Consider the following 18,753-nt stretch of genomic DNA (forward strand, 5'->3'; position numbering starts at 1 on the left):
TACAATTACTAGCAATTGATTAAAATGACAATTTCGATGACATTAACAAAAGTTTGCATATGGATTGAAATAAAATAGTCTCAAAATAGACTATGCGATCCGATGCAAATGTATAGATGAAAGAAAGTACTAATTCAAAGCATTTGATGTGTTTCATGCAATTTCTAGTTAGCAAATTAATGTTTTTTGTAGACAATATGAAAATTGTTTTATTCTGTAGACAAACTACAGGCATATTTCGAACTACAGTCCGAAAATAAGGATACTGATATGGCGAGATTCAATGCAAATTTTTTTTATCGAGTACTAGTTACAAATATCATTATCGAATAATCACAAAATATCGATAAAAAATTATAATCGGTATCGGCTTCCGATCAAACCATAATTAAAGATTTCATATTATGCTTTAGACTATTTTTGTGGCTTTAAGTACTAAACATTAAATTTAATTTAAAATATAGATTTTAGTAAATTTCTCGTAAATAATTAAAAACGCCACTATTAAAATAATTGACGCAAAATTTAATTATGAAAAAGGATATTTAAAAAAAACTACCGAAATAATTTTTAAAAAATTCTATCTAAATAAACATTTAAAAAGATTTTTAAATATAAAATATTTTTTTAAAAAATGATTATTTTTCAACTTCTTTGCGTGTTTCAAAATTAAATCAAATATTTTTTTGCACCTTAAATTTGAAATATGTCTATTGGCTGATATATTTCAAACGATATTTCCAAAATTATTTCTTCTGTGGCAGCAACGCGTTTGGTACCAGCTAGTAAGAAATAAAATTTAAAAACAACAACTGAGGTTGCATTTTCGCGAAATAGATATTATCTAGGCAATTACAATTTCAATAATACATTGATGTCATGGAACACGACTATGAGGGTGATTCTTATACAAAACAATCACAGCAGGCCATTAAATTAACACGTTACAATATTTGTTACAGTTCCTGCTTTAAAATGTTTTCTTGAAGAAACCATGAACAGTAAGCTATGCATATAAGATTTAACTGAAATTAAACACAGCCAATGTTCCCGTCGAACCAGTTGGTCGCCAAAGACGAGTAGTACTAGATAAGTCATTAGTACAAATGCTTTACTAGACTAATGCGATTTTACTTATAGAGTTACTTTCTTATTTCTGCACAAAACAATTTAACCACATACTATCTCACACAAGACCAATTTGAATTAAACTTCATATCGAATATTATCTTAATAAATAACATGTCCTTTTTGAGGCTAGCTCGGTGAAAAGGAATCACGTTCGACCCTGTATCCTGTGCGTGTCGACCGAAGGGTATCGACGGAGAAATCCGACCGATTACTCACTGGGGGATGTGTACTTCGGTGAGCAAGTTGTCTACCTCCCCGCACAAGACCCTTCCTGATGACGTCACTCGTGTTAGTCCATTGTGCAGTAATGGATTTCTCTGGCATTCCGAAGGAAAAAAAAAATAACAAAAGGCATGTGTGTGGTTGATGCGATGTTGAAATCCCTGGGTGGCAACCTATTCATATACACAGCTCTTTAGTATTTGGGGAAATAAAGAAAAAAAGCAGCTTTTGGTCGGGAAAAGTATCACAAAGAAGAACAGTTTTCTATCTCAGCATTTCGTGTGGCTTTATAATTTGTTGTTTCTACCTTCAGTTTTCTCTTCTAATGCTAATGGATGAGTTTTCAATTCTGGTTATTTAGAAAATACTTGAACTTCCGGCATACTACTCCTATTTCCGATGCAATGCGTTTTCAATAGAGATATTCCAATTTTAACTTGTCTATACAAAATAATTATGAACATTTTTCATTTTTACAGTTGCTATGATTTAATAATATTTTGAAAATACTTAAAGAAACAAATGAAATAAATGAAAGAACTACTGAGAATCTTTCGGCCGTTACATTAATAATAACACGAAGTTGAAAGGAATTTTTTCCCTCATACTTAAAATGGTACTAAGCTATAAATAATTATTATTTCTAAGTAGAAAACACTATTTTAAATATTGTTCTTACCACAAATCAAGTTTTCACGTGCTAATTTTCAAAGTAACGGAACTGAATGTTATTTCTGTAACTTTAGATGTTTATTCAAAATGAGATCTTTTCCCATGGAATGTTTGCCATCATTGCCTTGTTATCGCTTTTCTTGGCGATGCATAAATACATGCCAAGCATTTTTTTCTTTAATTTGATTATGAATCGGATGCTGCTCTTTTTTATTCACTTAAGAAACCAATAAACATTAAATTTCACTACTGCATGTTAAAAATAATGTTGTTAGAATTATAAATTTTTTTAAAAACAAAATATATTTTTTTTAATTTCTACTTTTTAGTATTTAATTTACAATTTTGTTAAAATATTATAGAATCTTGAAATAAATGTTTTTCTTGAATTACCTATCAAATAGTGTCATTACTATGGAATGAATTTTTAATTGATTGATTGATTAACTAATAACATTCTGAAAAATATTAAAATAGTCAAAAATTAAAAAAGAGTACAAAATTTCAAAAATTTAGATCAGGAAGAGAGGCAGAAAATCGATTCAATCCCATTTGTACAAAACATGAAGCAAATCAAATCAAAGAGTATAAAAAGAATGGATAATAAAAAAGAAAACAAGACAACGTTTATTGCGCTTGAAATAAAAATCACTGATTTACAATCTATTTAATCTTATAATATGAATGTGAAAGTTCAAAACCAAGGATAGCTAGATAAATGAAATTTGGTACGTATTCTTGTTTTAAAATAGTGTATCCCATTAAACTTCGTACCTGGAAACTCCAGGTTCTCTGGCCAAGACCTTATGGTCATCGCCTTTTCGAGGATTCTGACTAACTACTACTACTACTACAAAAAGTTAGTTAAAATATTATTGATCAATAAAAAAATATTATTGATTAAATATAATTAAGATTTTTATCGATCTGAAACATCTTTCTCAGTTACATTTCTTCACGAAACAAAACATCTGCTGCAATTATATAATTTTAATCTTTCACGATCATGACATTCATTAACAAAGAAAAAAATTAAGTGGTAACACATTTTATAAGACAAATCACAAATTGAACAAAAATAAGTGAATATTAATTATTGATAGATAAAATTAACTTTACACAAAGACACATTAAATAAATTACTAACAAATATTGAACTCACAACTCAACAAAAAAAATTGTAAACTAATAAAAAATGGTTATTTGGTTTGCATTTAACGTTATGACGCAAAAGTTTCGTTCATTTTCTGGTTAGATGCGACAACCTTGTAAATTCATTTCATTTAGTTAAATTAATGACTCGTTTTGCAGCTATAAGATGACTATCTTTGCAAATCTGATCATATGCGAGACGACGCAGAAAGCTTCCAAGCTTGCACCCTGTTTTCCAAATCATATCAAAGTCAGGATGTTTGATCTGATGGCAAATTAAAATGCATTGTGCTCATAGCACGGAAAATCGTAGGTCGTATCCGGATTTCGAATTCGTGATTTGCCGGGCTCGAAGCTCAAATGCTGCTAAAAGTCTACTGAAGCGCTTTAACCCCCCCCCCTTCATATAATAATCTAAATTAAACTTAAGTTGTCTCAGTGTGTTTATACTTTTTATGTCCTTTAATTTCTGCTAATAAATTTCATTCTAATTTCCAGCATCAATAATTTTTTTAAACTTTATACAAGTACCAACTATGTCATCATAAGCGAATAAGTAAAAGAATAAATTTGTAAATTTATCGCAAGCATAATATCATCTATCCTTTTCATTTTTTTTTCTTTCTGTATTACACTTAAGTTTTTAAACTTCAGAGATGTTTAAGTGGAACAAACTAAAACAAAAATTGACGAAAGGCAGTTATTTATCTGTTATCCATCATTTAAAAGGTCTTAATTTCAATAAAAACAATCGCCCGCAATAATTGCTAATTAGTTGAGAAGATTATGACAGAAGTGCAATCATAATCAAAATGACTACCAGCTGGGTTTTCTGTCACATGACAGCATGCTATCGAAAGCACTGTTTCTTAATTTGCGTATTTAACCCCAATGGCGATCAAATAAAACCACTTAGCTACAGTAAAAAAAACCAGCGTTTTCTTTCAATTTAGTTTGAACCCATTATGACATTACATTAAGCCTCTTGAGACAAACTTCGCACTTTTCAATCACGCTTTAGGTCACATCTAAATTGCTCTTTTTCTAATTTCTCCACCATACCCATGGGATGAGGTTTGACCCCCGATATATTTAACGCGCATCAAATCCGTCAACACAACGAATCTTCAGTGGAATTATGATCGAATTCGCAAACCTCAAATCATGAAACTCGACTCTCAATAAGGCCATCAAGAAAAAGTTTGGTTTAGTGTAATATTAATGTCCCGTTTTAAAGTAACACTATGGCTATTTTGGGACGGACCTCGTGATTTTCAACCTCGATCAGATGGCGAAAGCGACTCTTCAGCTGTCACCCCCCTCCCCCTCCAAACTCCCGCACCACACCATTGGGAGGACATTTAGTCCCAACAGATTTAATGTGCACTAGACACGATTGTACGAAGATCCTTCTGTTGAATCGGTTCCAGAATCAGGAGCCCTCTGGCTCTGAAATCGAAATTTACCACCAAGCCACCGCATCGACATCGAGAAACGGATTCTTCAGGACATGAAGAAAATAACAAGAAATCATATTAAAACATCTCAAAATATTTGAATGAATGATTTTTAAATTAAATTTTTATTTAACATCCAACATTACTTTCCAGTATACGTAATATAGAGAAAGTATTTTTGATCTCGCTGAATTCGGAAAATACATTTTTGGAAAATATACACCTGTCTGTGACAAAAATAACATAAAAACACTTCGAGTTAGATGGATGAAATACGGTTTCTAAACCATATTTGTTGATTTCTATCAAATTTTGAGCAAACTAAGTTCAGAGGAGGTATGTCTGCCCAGCTGTTCAAATATAAGTTAACACAATAACTACAAAATGGGGAGAACTAGAAGTATAAAATTCAGTTCACAGATTTAATATCTATAGTGCAGACATCAAATCTTGAATCAAATCCAACAAGGGAGTTTTTCGTCTAACGGTCGGTCTGTAAAGGTGATAACTCAAAAAGGCAATGACAAATATCTCAAATTTGGATGGGATTTTTCGACTATAAGTGTAGTTATGGGTTAAATTTTTGTCTCAATCGGTTAGGAAGTGTAGTTTTGGGTCAAATTTTTGTGTCAATCGGTTAGGAAAACGGCGTCTAAAACACAAATTCGATTTTCGGATACTATTAAGCAGATGCCAAAGATTAATCGTCAAAGATGACACGATAGGTTCAATATGAATGCTAAATTCACGCCAAAGGATAATATTTAGCCGAAATCCCCAAATCTCACATTCGCAATGAGAATCGCAAAAAGATCATTCTCTTATGGAACGAGCTGTACCAGAATTCGTCAACTGCCTCTTTAACTAAAATATTTTCCCCCACAATTTATCGAAGGTCAAATAACAAGCATTTCTTCAGCGATTTTCACTTAACAAAATTTCTTACTGACCACGGTAATTTCAATTACTATCTCAAGAAATTTGGATTATCGGACACTGATCTGTGCTCTTGCAGCGTGGGCGGAGTTCAAAATGTCGAACATTTGCTTTTTGACTGCTCCAAACTTACTGAAGGGAGAAGGGATTTTATTGTGGATTTCGATGCCTCTAATATTAAGTTTCCACCTCCGCTTCATGTTTTCATCGACCACAAAATGGCCTTTTTCTCATTCTTTAAATTTATTGCCCTTGCTGCTTAAATTTTTAATTAGTCTTGTTGTTTATTTTTTTCCTGTTGCATTTTATCCTTATTTTTATCTGTTTTTATCAATGTATGTAGTTGTTTCTACTTACTTCTGTAAGTCTTGTGCTGTAGTTTGTGGTGCATAAGGATTGACTTATTATTAATTTTAAAAAAAATACTACGCAAAGCATTCTCTAGAATAACACTTTTATTAGAGAGTATGTAAGAAAGTTTTGGAAGATCACTTCTGCTTGTTTTATTTCATGTTTTAATGTTTATATAACAGTAATAATAATAATTTTTAATAATGTTATGATGAATTACCCTACCCTTAAAAAATAAATCCTGATTTATATATTTTCCTCTTTATTTTTCCCAACCAAAAAGAATTTAGTTCAAAAACCAAGAGTCTCTTGAAGCTGTGAACCGGAAAAACAATCTTCGGTTTAACTATTCACGTAAAATTTTTCTGCGCGAAGTATATAATGATATAGAATTGTATCATCAAGACGTCACTGACGTGGAACAGAAAGGTTGCATGCGTTTTTCTATAATGAGCGAAAATATCACCTTTCCAAATGAATCTCCGCCGAGGTAATAAAAGCAAGGATTTTTTTAAAAAATTAAATTATATGGTGGTAATAATCAGACCATTAGCATTTTAAATTAATAACCACAATTTCGCACGAAGATTTAATGAGACGCGCAAGCATTTAATTTGGAAATAATGACTCGCAATGAAGTTTAAATCCATTTAGCAAAAATAACAGTGAATTTTACAAGAAAGTTCATGGTTAGAATAATGCATTTTAAAAACGCCGCAATCAACAGATTACTGCACTGAAGAACTCAAAATAAAAATTTTAAAAAATAATTCCAGCACATAGCAAGAATTACTTTATGTAAAAGTTAAAAATTAAGAAGAATAAGAAGCATTTTTTAAACATTTCCGTTTAAATTACTTCTTGCTAATAAAATGTAGTTTTCTACCCGCTTCCAGGTATAAATTTTTCCACACTTGTATATTCTCAGTGACAATACACTATCTGAACATTTTCAGAACTTACGTGTCAACTATTAATTGAATTATAATGTTCTGACTCACTCAGGTGACGCAACTTGGTACATAAGAAAAACAATAGATCTAAAGGATATAAAGCGTGAAAAATAACTAATAAAAAATTCTGCTCTCTAATACACTAATAAAAGTTTGCTTTTAAAAACATTTCTTTAACTTGCTTTGAATAAACCGCATATCACATGATCTTTAAGGCTGAAATGCAGGACCGCAGATTCGATATTCGGTCAAAAATATAACATTTCTAAATGTATGAATTTTGTCGAGTACAAGTGACATGCGCAAATCATATCATACTTTACAACACTAGCATATGTGGCATAGAAATTGCTGTTATTTCTTATTGTTAGATGGCAACAGTGAGACTAAACAATTCACTATATGAAATTTTTAAAATGCTTCATTGAAGATTTTTGCAGCTGTGCGTGATTATAAAATGTAATGGAGTGGCAAAATGTTAATAAAAATGCTTTGTAAAGGTTTGGTATTCCGTTAAATCCATATAAGTTGTAAAAGAAATAAGCGCCAAACAGAAAATTTAGCAAATATTAAAATAGGCTTAACCGTCTCTATTAAGGTAATCGCTATGACTTAATTATTACATAAGGATAATTAAAAATTCATAAAACCTGGGCAAACAAGTTGGTCGCCAAAGGCGGCTAATTAAATATATTTTAACAATTTTGAAATGAAGATTACCTGCAGGGTAACATTCCTTTATCGTTATCTGTTTTGGAGTTCCATGTTTAAATACAATAACTATTCCATTAAGTTTTCTTTTTCTTCGGAGAAAAGTCCGGGAGAGGGTACAAAAATATATATGAATATTCAACAAAAATCATGTGGACAATATTTCATCGATTACATTATTTTTTTCTCCGTATATTGTATATAGAATGAAAAGTAAAATCACGTTTCGGCGATTTTACTTCGCTAAGGGATGGTACATAGTAAAATGAGCAGTTATTACGCCTCCTGATTCCACGAATTATCTGGATTCATCCTATTCCTTAATGTAAACATCTATTTTCAATTTTCTCTTATTTTTTATTTATTTATTTATTTGGCGAAATAAACATTTCTTGACGTATGTGCAAAAGCGCGGAGGGTTTCCGATTCTGAGAATGAACAGTATCTATATATGTAAAATAACTGGCAAAACCAAAGAACTCGTCTCATAGCGCCATAAATGTGTACAAGACGGAATTCCCACCCTGAACGCCAAAAGCCCCTAAAGTCGCGTTCCTACGACCTGTCCGTCTGCAGACAAGGCACACTTTCCCCTGTTTCCCCTCTCTTGCGGTTTTCTGAGATACTTTGATGTCTATATCCGTAGATTAAGAGCGAAAAATCAACAAAATTCCCCAGTCTCATCTCATCATGAATAAAATATTTAATGTACCGATTTCACCAATCTGTATTGTGTATGAAAGCTCAAAACTTTATAAGAATTGGGGAAGTTATGAGCACGAATTGGGATAATTCATTTAAATTGGGATATTGTTTGTTTCAGTAACCCAAGACTGCCACTTTTCGACGATTTTACCTCATTGAGTTGCGGAAAAATGAGCACATTTCCGAAATTCTACAGTCTTTGACCTTGATTTCCTCCCATTAGATACTTTTTGGTCCCCCTCCCCCCCTCACGCGTACGTAAACGTCGAGTTATTCAGGGGTGTTTGTGGGACCCCAAAAAATCCCCTGAAACTTTTACTGACTTACTACCGACATTTTGGAGTTTCGAGAAGGGGGGGGGGGGAGAAATGAAAAATTACAATTATGAAGTATTGAATGACCTAATTATAAAAGTTCAATAAATTACTTTTTTTGCAAAATTAATAACCATTAATTTTGCAAAATTAAGACCTTTGAACCCAGGTCACATGATCGCACATCTGGTCGAACGAAGTCTCTCCCTTTTTTTTCTGCCGCGCTTACTTGCCGAAAAGAATCCAGAAGAGAATGTCCGAGAACCGGGGGAATGAGTCATAACTCGCAATAAGGAAAGAACAAAAAAGAAGTTTTTTCCCCCTTTTCACGCATTATCACTGCATTTGGAGAAAGAAAGGAAAAGTTTTCACCACACACACTGACCTTGCGTTTTCTGCTTTCAAAGCAAACAAAATTACCCAGATCAAAATAAATAATTCATTATTATTCCTACTTCCTTTTGAACGACGATCCCCGGAATTTCCGGGTATCGAAGTTCAAAATCCCCGGAATTCCGGGGTTTCCCCGGAGCACAAACACCCCTGGTTATTTCTAATCGTATTTTTTTTTTTTTTTTATTATACCCCAAATTGCGTATCAAATCAAATTTGATATGTGATTTTGTGACTACAAGTGTAGTTTTGTATCATCGCTTAGTTTCAATCGAATGGGGAAAATGCATCTGAAACACAATACGAATAACCGCATAGCGGGGATAAATCGTCAAAAAACTCTCCAAGGATGACATGATAGATTCAGTAAAAATGCTAAATACACCCTAAAAGTTAATATTTCGTAACTACTGAATACCAATGCTATGCAAGGTGTTCTCTGAGATAACACCTTTATTAGAGAGAATGCAAGACAGTTTTGGGGAGACAACTCTAGCTGGTTTTCATTTCATAACCAAGTAATACTTGAAATCGAAAAGGATTTACTGAAATAACTAAAAATTATCTCAAAAAGAAAAATATCGTAAGCTACGGCCAAACATAAAAATTCTCGAGTATTTTAAAAATATTTTATGACATAAATTTGAAATACATATTTCTAAGATCTAACACAAATATATATATATATATATATATATATAGAAACATTCATAGTTTAATGAGATATAATAACCGGAAAAAAAGTGAACATCATAATAGCTTGCTCTTATTACAGAAATAACTAGACACGATCGATTTAATTAGAATTCCAAGGTATCGGAGGAAACGCATGATATCGGAAAACCTGATCTAGTATCTCTCGCTATTTTGTCGACCCCGGGTAAGGTCATAGGACGTGACGCTATGCTAACTTGAGGGCATTTTCAACATTCCCGGCGCGTTCAAAGCATCCCTTTTCTCCCTAAAAGTCGCTTTAATCTGTAAGGTGAGTCGTGAAGTGGTTGGGAAGCTCTTCATTAAAAAATAAATTATTAATGTCAACACTCCAGTCGTATTATGTATAAAAAAGAAGTTGAGCGATAAAAAAAAAAAAAAAAAAAAAACTTCCTTGCAATTTAGTAACATTCTATTTAGTTTGCATATCCCGCGCAAGAGTAATATATATTTACAGCTTTATTTTATTTTATTTTTTGTTACAAAACCTCGGGGAATTTCTGCAAAAGGTCAAGACAAAATTTTGCCAAATGGAAGAGGTTAAATATATAAATAGAGTTTTTAAAAATCAGCATTTTATTTTGTTAACTTGTTAAAAAAAAAATCATTTTTGTTTCTATTTCATAATGGAATAGGTCTAGAATATCTTTCAGTCATACATTTCCTGAAATGTACTCATACGCAAAGACAGATTAAGCTTGTAGTGGATTTCTGGAATTGAATTTCTTGGTAGGCCTCAGAAAGTATCACACATATGATTGATTTAATAATAAGTCACACCTGCGTTTGAATTAATAATAAGTCACACCTGTGTTTGAATTAATAATAAGTCACACCTGTGTTTGAACTAATAATAAGTCACACCTACGTTTGAACTAATTAGTCACCTACGTTTGAACTAATTAGTCACCTACGTTTGAATTAATAATAAGTCGCACATATTTCACTTATTCTTATGTTTCCAAATATTAATTTAATACTTAATTAATTGTTCCGAATAATTTAAGTATTAATTAGTCAATAATATTCTGATTAATTAATGCATTTTTACTAATAATAAGGGTTATATTAAATAATGCTTATTGATAGTTAAGACGCTATGAATTCACCAGTCTCATCTTAAATACACGATTATAAATATTATTGATAGAAGTTAAGGTTTTGTTGCATGAAAAAAAATTTATTCTTTCTTAGATAAATTAATTGGATATTTATTCAATAGTAAATATAAAATCGTTTTCTTCACAATATTTAACGAGACAAAGTTCAAAAAACTTTAGATTCATCACCGTATACAAAAACGTTTATAAAACTATAGTAGATATTTTAAAAATTCTTCACTTCAGGAACTCTTGGCGCAAGCCAAATGTGCCTATATCTGGCGAATATTCATTTACGATATATTTCTTATCCAAATTTTTTTTCCTCTACGTTATTAACTACCTAAATCTATAATCAGCGTTTTCGTGTTTTTCATTAAGAAAAATCCTTATTTAACAATGATTGACTTATTTAACCCTTTAAAGGGCCATTTTTTTCTAGTCATTATGTTAAAATATTTTTAGGTTTGAAATTAGAATAAGATAAGGGATTCGTTTAATTTATTAGATAAATTTAATTTAATTGATTTGGTTAATTAATAATTAAGTAACAAATCAAGACCCATCATTTTGTGTGAGATAAAGAACTGAAGCATCTATGTTTCTGTCTTTCTAAAAAGGTTTGTCAGAACTTATGCCAACCTACATAATTTCATACAAAGATTGATAAATTTGGTGGGAAGCATACTTCCCATGGCCCTAGAAAGGGTTAATAAATCATTTGAAAATTTAGAGAAAATGTTTGTTTTTATGTCTGTGTGATATAATTTGAGTCTCGATTTAAGCTTTCCGTTTTCATACCTTTAAGATAATTAAAAGATCTTCTGTGCTTATATTTATTTAGTAATGAAAGAATAATTAAGATTAGATTAAAAAATTCCATGAAATAATGAGGCGCCAAAATTTCGAGGACGAAATTCTAGCTTCGAGGACATAATAAGAAATTTAAGTCGAATCATATTTTATAGTAGAATTTAGATCATAAGATAATACAGAAAATATTAACCCAGATATTCTAACCAAATCTTTGAAATAACTAAAGTACGTGTTTTTATTTCCTATTTTTTTCCTTTTCGCTTCAGTTACTTTCTTTTATTTGATCTAAAAATAAATAAATTTTTCGCACAGGATCTCACAGAATATATAACTCAATGCCAAAAAGAAACTTGATAATAATCCAACAATATTCTGCATAGAGCGCACGATAGCAAACGCAACCAAGCATAGGAAATCAGATATAATCTTCTCTATTAGTTACAATCACAGACATACAGGATGCTCTAGAATCCCGAAGATACCACTTCTGCGTTTGCATATAATAACAAAATTGCATGAAATTGCGGCCAATCTTCTATGCAAAATATTATAAGAATCAGTGTTTTCTATTAACCCTTAATATTTGGGACATGAATTCTAGGGCAACTGGCATATAGATACAGACTCCAATATGATTTCAAATTAAAATCATGCGAGTTCGCTCACATCGACTTTATTATATTTTAAAACAATTTAGTACATTTTTAGTTCACCTATCCTTCTTTCCATTCATCGGCAACATAGCAGGGGTGGTTTTAGCTTTAGTTATATTATCGTCCCGTTTTAAAGCAACACTAGGACTATTACGGATCGGACGTAATTTTGAACCAAGATCAGATAATGAGGAAGACACCTGAGCTGGCAACCCCTCTCCAAACTTCCACACTACACCAGCGGGAGGACGTTTGGCCTCGACGTATTTAACGTGCACCAGGCCCACTTACACGACGATTCTTCGGTGGAATCGGGTCTCGAAATTAAAACCCTCTGGTTCCGAAGCCAAGACCTTGCCACCACGGTCCCCCATAGCGGAGGTAGGGCTGTGTAAGGAAAGAGGTGGCAAACATTTGAAAATCACAGCAAATTTAGCCCACCTCCTTATTTATTGGCTTTGTTTGTATTGACGAAGTGTGATGCATTTTGTGCTTCTTAATACAATGAAGAAAACTGAGAATCCATTTTGAAACCCAGCCTCCCCAACGACTGGATTTCGTTGGGAAATTGGCATAACTACAATTTTGGAAATTAGCCAAAATTTGGTGTAGATCTACAATTTCGACCACAAGACATCATATCAAATTTTATTTAAAAAAGTCATTCTGTTTTTGAGCTATCGTGATCACATAATACGCAAATACATAGATAAGTGTTCCGTCCTTTAACAAATTTAATCTAAGATTCTTGCAATTCGAATGATAAATTTCATACATACAGATCTTTGCATCTTTGAGTTACGTTCACGTTTCTACGGATAGACTTCAATTCGACGTATTTCGACCAAATTTTAACAGAATTCTACAAATTTGGTGTAGAAACTATATAGCAAATTTCATCGTTGTTTTGCTTGCTTTTTGAAGTACAGTGTTTACAGACAGAGACAGATATAATTTTAAAAAAATTCCTCTCGGCAAGCCGCAAGACAAAGTTCGATTCCTTTACATATAATTTACTATTTGGCAACGTAAATGTTGAAGTCAGAAACAATTAAATTAATTAGGTCTTGAAAATCATTTTTCAGACGCTAACTTCTGATATATTGCAGTCATCGAAAAACTTTAAATACAAAAGTTGTTCATCTTAATGAGGCGCTAATTTGGCTAATTAATTTTTTTTATCTTCGATATTAAGAAAGTTTTACCGAAATGAAAATTACAACACCCCACCATTTACAGCCCCTTTGAGCTAGATGGGCCATTTACGAACTCATCCGAGGTTTTTACAATTCTAACTACATATTCCAAGCCGATCAAAATCCAAACAAGATTATACTAGTTGTCTTGTTCACATTATAACATTGGCAAAGCGATTTAAGCATATTATATATAAACTTCTGAATGAAGGGCGGTTTTAGTTCCAGCGGCTATGGTCGGGGAAGATCTGCAGAAATTTTCCCAAAGTCGTTTCATGAGAACCATTACAATAGACAGTCTTACTATAGGAATCTAACTAAAAGATCCTTTTACTAGCCCAGGGAGGTCTGAAAATGGAGAATTGTCAAAATCTCAAAGTCGAATTTTTTACATCTACAATATTTTCCCTTAGCATACAAGAAAGCAAAAATTCAAGGGGAAAAAAATGAGTCGAAACGAATCCGAAAAGTTCAAAAATCAGCAAACGATTTATTTTAGAACCTATTATCTACAGCAGCAACATAACACATGAATACAATTCGATTCCTCCTCGCGCATGAGAGTATGCATTGTTCGAAAACATCAGTTCAGGCCATTTCGTACAGCAGCACTCGTCGGAAAAGTGGTCGACCAATTTTCCAATTTACCTTGAACCGCGAGAGACGCATAACCCCAAAAACAAAACAAAAAAGAATGGCACAGCGAAACAAAACGAAATGGCAGCACACGCGCGCAATTCCCCGAAAAGGCTCGCGCGACATAATACCTGCCCACGAAAAGGTGTGGTGAATGTAAACAAAGAGCAATTAGGCTGAATGGATGCGAATGAATAAAATTTCGGAACGTTCAACCCCAGAGCGGAAGCAAAGCCGACGTCCGTTTCTGAGGCAAGACCGGAAACGGGCCATTTTGGGCAATGTCGCTCGAATTACTTACTTACTCTATCTGGCCATTGCCAGGAAAAGATTACCCCATTCAATATAAAGATTATGTTTCGTTTTTGGGTTGGAACATGAGGGTCACATTGCAGGGTGCGGCAAAGAGAAAAAAAATGGATTAGTGCTGAGAAATTAAATTAGAAGGAAATAAGGCAGGTTAAATTGATCGTGGTACGTGAGGTGCATGGAATAGTAAGAAAATATTATATGGCCACCGCTGGGTCAATAAAGAATTACTAGAAATAAGTTGAAAGTCCAATAAGGTATAGTTATTTGCACCTATATCTATGCTATTTTTCCCTTGTAATCGATTTTCCGAATTATTGCCGAATGCTTTTTCCCCTCTAAATAAATAGGTTCTCTTCAAGTGAACGTCATCCCAGATTTATTCTGGTTTTGAATAGAATATCGCTTATTGTCATATTCTGTACTTACAAGAACCCTTGTTAAAATCAGAGTGAGTTCTCCCTATCGATTTTCTCGCACCACTCGAAATCGTTTTGAGTCCCAAAGTATAGAAAGAAATTTCAAAAATAAATAATCGCTCCAGGTGCACATTCCGACATTTCAAAGTATATTATGTAACGGTAGCTTTCGGTCGAAGAATGTACACCCTATAGAGGAGCAATGACGCACGCATATTTTATTATTAGTTGAAACGTACAGCTTAAGTTCCTGGTCTAGTTAAATGAATGCATGCTAGTTTGATCAATCATAAGCACCAGCAAAATTCGACTCGTGTGGTCTTATAAATAAAAGATCTCATATTTCAAATCGCACATTGTGAAGTTTTCCCAAATTCGCATTGGAGTCTGTCAGAATTGTTTTAAACGATTATGTTTTACTTTCTCGTATATAAATTATAGAGAAAGTAAATTAATCGTCATAAAATTCGATCTCAAAATTTGATAAATTTCGTTTTAGATCTTCCCAAATTCAAAAAACACCTTTTTGGAAAATGTCCGCCAGTCTGTTTATCTGTGACAAAGATAACGCTAAAACGATCTGAGCTAGACGGTTGAAATTTGGTATACGGTCTTTATAAATTTGTATATTTATCAAATTTTGAGTAAAATCTGTTCGGAGAAAGTCCGTCTGTTCGAATATCATTTAACACGATAACTGCAAAATGAAAAGAGCTAGACAGATAAGATTCGGCATACAGATCTAACGTTTATAATGTAGATACCAGTCTCATTTTGTGCCAAATTCAATACTTTCAGAAAAAGTAAACGCGATTATTCAATAACGAAATGACTTAAATATATCAGATTTGGTATGGGAATTTGAGACTACAAGTACAGTTTTGTGTTCAAGTTTTAGTTTTAATAGTTGGAAAAAATACGTCTAAAACACAAATTCAAGCTTTGGATACTATTAACGGCATGCCAGGGATTCACCGCCAAATAACTCGCCAAGGATGATACTATAGATTCTATAAAAATGCTAAATTCACGCCAAAGGTTAGTATTTCATAACCATCCCGTAGGATATGCCATATAAGGCGTTCTCTGTCATGGCAAATTTAATAGAGTATGCGAGAAAATTTTGGAGAGACCGCTCCCTCTGGTTTTTATGATTACAACGACAAAGCGGTATTTACCGAAAATAAAGTACTAAATTACAATTTAGTACGCATTGTTTGATGAAATGTGAAATGCTCCTCATAACTCATGATTAGGGTATCCCCACATGAGGAAAATGCAAATTGTGATCCATGAATAATAAGGCATCAAATTTATCACAAAAAATAATATCATAAAACCTTAACAAGCATAGAATTAACTTTTACTAAGGGGGAAAAATGAAATTACGATCCATGATTAATACGGCAAATTCAATGCAAAAATAACAGCTTAAAATTTCAAAAACATAGAATTTACTTATTTTTCACCAACAGTTTAAAAAATTCAACGAAATATGGTCTGGAATGTAGTTCCGAAATCTATCAACATTATTAATGGAAATAAAATACAGAAGTTCGTAAGCTTTTCTAAATATTACATATGAAACAATCTCCACAAAATAACATTCCGGAATTACGAATTTATTTAATTTCTAATCAAAGACACCCAGTTTTGAATTAACATTCTTAAATACAAGAGAGAAACAACTATAAAAGATCAGCTCGTAGGAAATTTTACCAAGTAATGTGTCAAATTGGCTAAGTTTTAATTAAAAATTTTGAAATTCGATGCACAATTCAAAACACATCAACGTACATTAAAATTCTTCAAGTCTAAAACTACAGATCATGAAAGGTCATTTAGTTTGTTTGACTTTTTTGATGGACGCCATACGACTCTAGCAGACAACGCAATTATTCATTCAATACGATAAAAAACGACAAGTTTTTTTTTAAAAATAGAATTCTATCAATATATTACATCTGAACTACTAAAAATAGCATCATTTCAAAAACATGTCATAATCTACATTTCTTTCTAAACGCGAAACCTCAAGCTCATCATTAATTCATCAGTATTGCCACAAAACAGAAACACTAATCCCTTCCTTTTTTTTGCATGGCTTCAAATATGAAACACCAACACAACGTCGTTCATTATTGTAACAGGAACATGTAACGAAACCCGGCTGGAACAATAACAGCAAAGAAAAATAAATAAAATCTAGCGATAACATGCAGCCTGGAACAACATACTTTGCATTCATTACTGATGGGTGAGACGTTCACCCAGAGCCAGCTTTTTATGGCGAATCGGACGAGAACCACTTTAGAAAACGAGCTGCATTCTTACACTAATGGATTAGAGAAACATTTTAATGTATGCTTTGACCGATATTTTGCAGCTGACCGTACATGGAGCGTGAATCTAAAGTGAAAAGCCAGCTGCTCTGTAAACTTATAAGGATTAAAAGGAATCAACCAATAACATTTGACAGTAAAATATTTCGCGCGAGATTTTTTTTTCTTTCAAAATAACCAGGAAACTTGAACCTCTTCGTAGAAATGCAGTATCTCACACTAAAACTACCAAGACCGTCATTTTGACAGTTTTCAAATTTCATGCTTAAAACTTTGATAAAATTTATGTATTGTTCTAGAACTTTACGACGACTTTAATGAAATATAAGAATAATTGCATATTCGTATTCAATTTCCACTCAGCCATTTTCACTTCCATTATCAGTACAGCCTATACATATTTATACCACGACCCGTCAAAATGACGGCTTTAGCGATTTCAAAGTTTATAATATTTTATGGATCAACTATGCATTGTTGGACATCAGTATGTATTTAAATTCATTTATATATCTCTTTCCGACATTTCCTGGAAAATTTTGAACTGCATTCTTTATACAAAATTACATTGATTGATCCAAAATATTCGGCAGCCGTTATAATGGGATCTATTTTATTCCGATTATGCTTCAGTTTAGAACGAAAAGCTCTAATTGGATATCTTATAAATGCAAATACAATCTATTTTTCTAGAGTTTTCTAAGTAATAATTATTATATTAAAAATTGTTTTTGTTAAATTATATTCTTTTATTCACATAAACTAAGCCAAAAGTTACAATAAAAGCCGTGATGATCAAAAACTCGTCAATTTGATGGGTGTGGTAAAACTAGGTATATATTTAGCATCGTTTATTCCAGTGTTAAATATAGAATTACAGAAGTTTTACTTATTCGTTCCTGTGATATACAAGAAGCATTGTTAACGTCAAAAAATTTGAATTGAACTTTTGACGAATCTCCATATTTCAGACTTCTTCGAGTTTGAAAAACACATTTGTTTTTGGAACTAGTCGTCTTTGGCGATCAACTTGTTCGCCCAAATTGATTCTTTAGGATGTTAAATATTAATACGGAATGCATATTTTGTTTAAAAAAAATTTATTTGATAAAACCGAAAAATATAAATTGAATTGAATAAAAGAAAACAAATTATAACGCATACTAAATAAAAAGCGTATACACTACGAAATAAAAGAGAAAATAAAAATTTCTATTTTGAAATTGATGCCTAAAGGAAAGATTTTTTAAATCCTAATTTTAACGTTGGCAGATTTACGTGATTGAATGTTTTGATAAATGTTTGAATTTCATAACATTTAAAGCTGATCAAATACAGAAAGAGCATAATCTAATCGAGCAATATCTGGCAAAAGTTTAGTGGTGGCAACGACGCCAAGAGTCGATCGCAGATATAATCTTATTATCAGATGCAATTTGAGAAATAGTGTTTAGAATGGCGGTACATTCTACTTATTTGTGATTACAAATAATAATTAGCGGAATTACAAATAATAATTACCCCCAAATTTTTTCAAATACTCTCAAATAAAGGTGTTATCCCAGAGAATA

The 18,753-nt window shown here is 32.2% G+C and overlaps 1 protein-coding gene across 2 annotated transcripts in view; it reads right to left on the reverse strand.

Moving 5' to 3' along the window:
• The window catches only part of LOC129988994 (protein singed-like), a 56,032-nt gene that overhangs the window by 17,056 nt on the left and 20,223 nt on the right, over nucleotides 1–18,753 (reverse strand). The gene's annotated exons all lie outside the window — the stretch shown is intronic.

Source organism: Argiope bruennichi, chromosome 10 (genome assembly GCF_947563725.1).
Source record: "Argiope bruennichi chromosome 10, qqArgBrue1.1, whole genome shotgun sequence".
NCBI classification, from domain to species: Eukaryota; Metazoa; Arthropoda; class Arachnida; order Araneae; family Araneidae; genus Argiope; species Argiope bruennichi.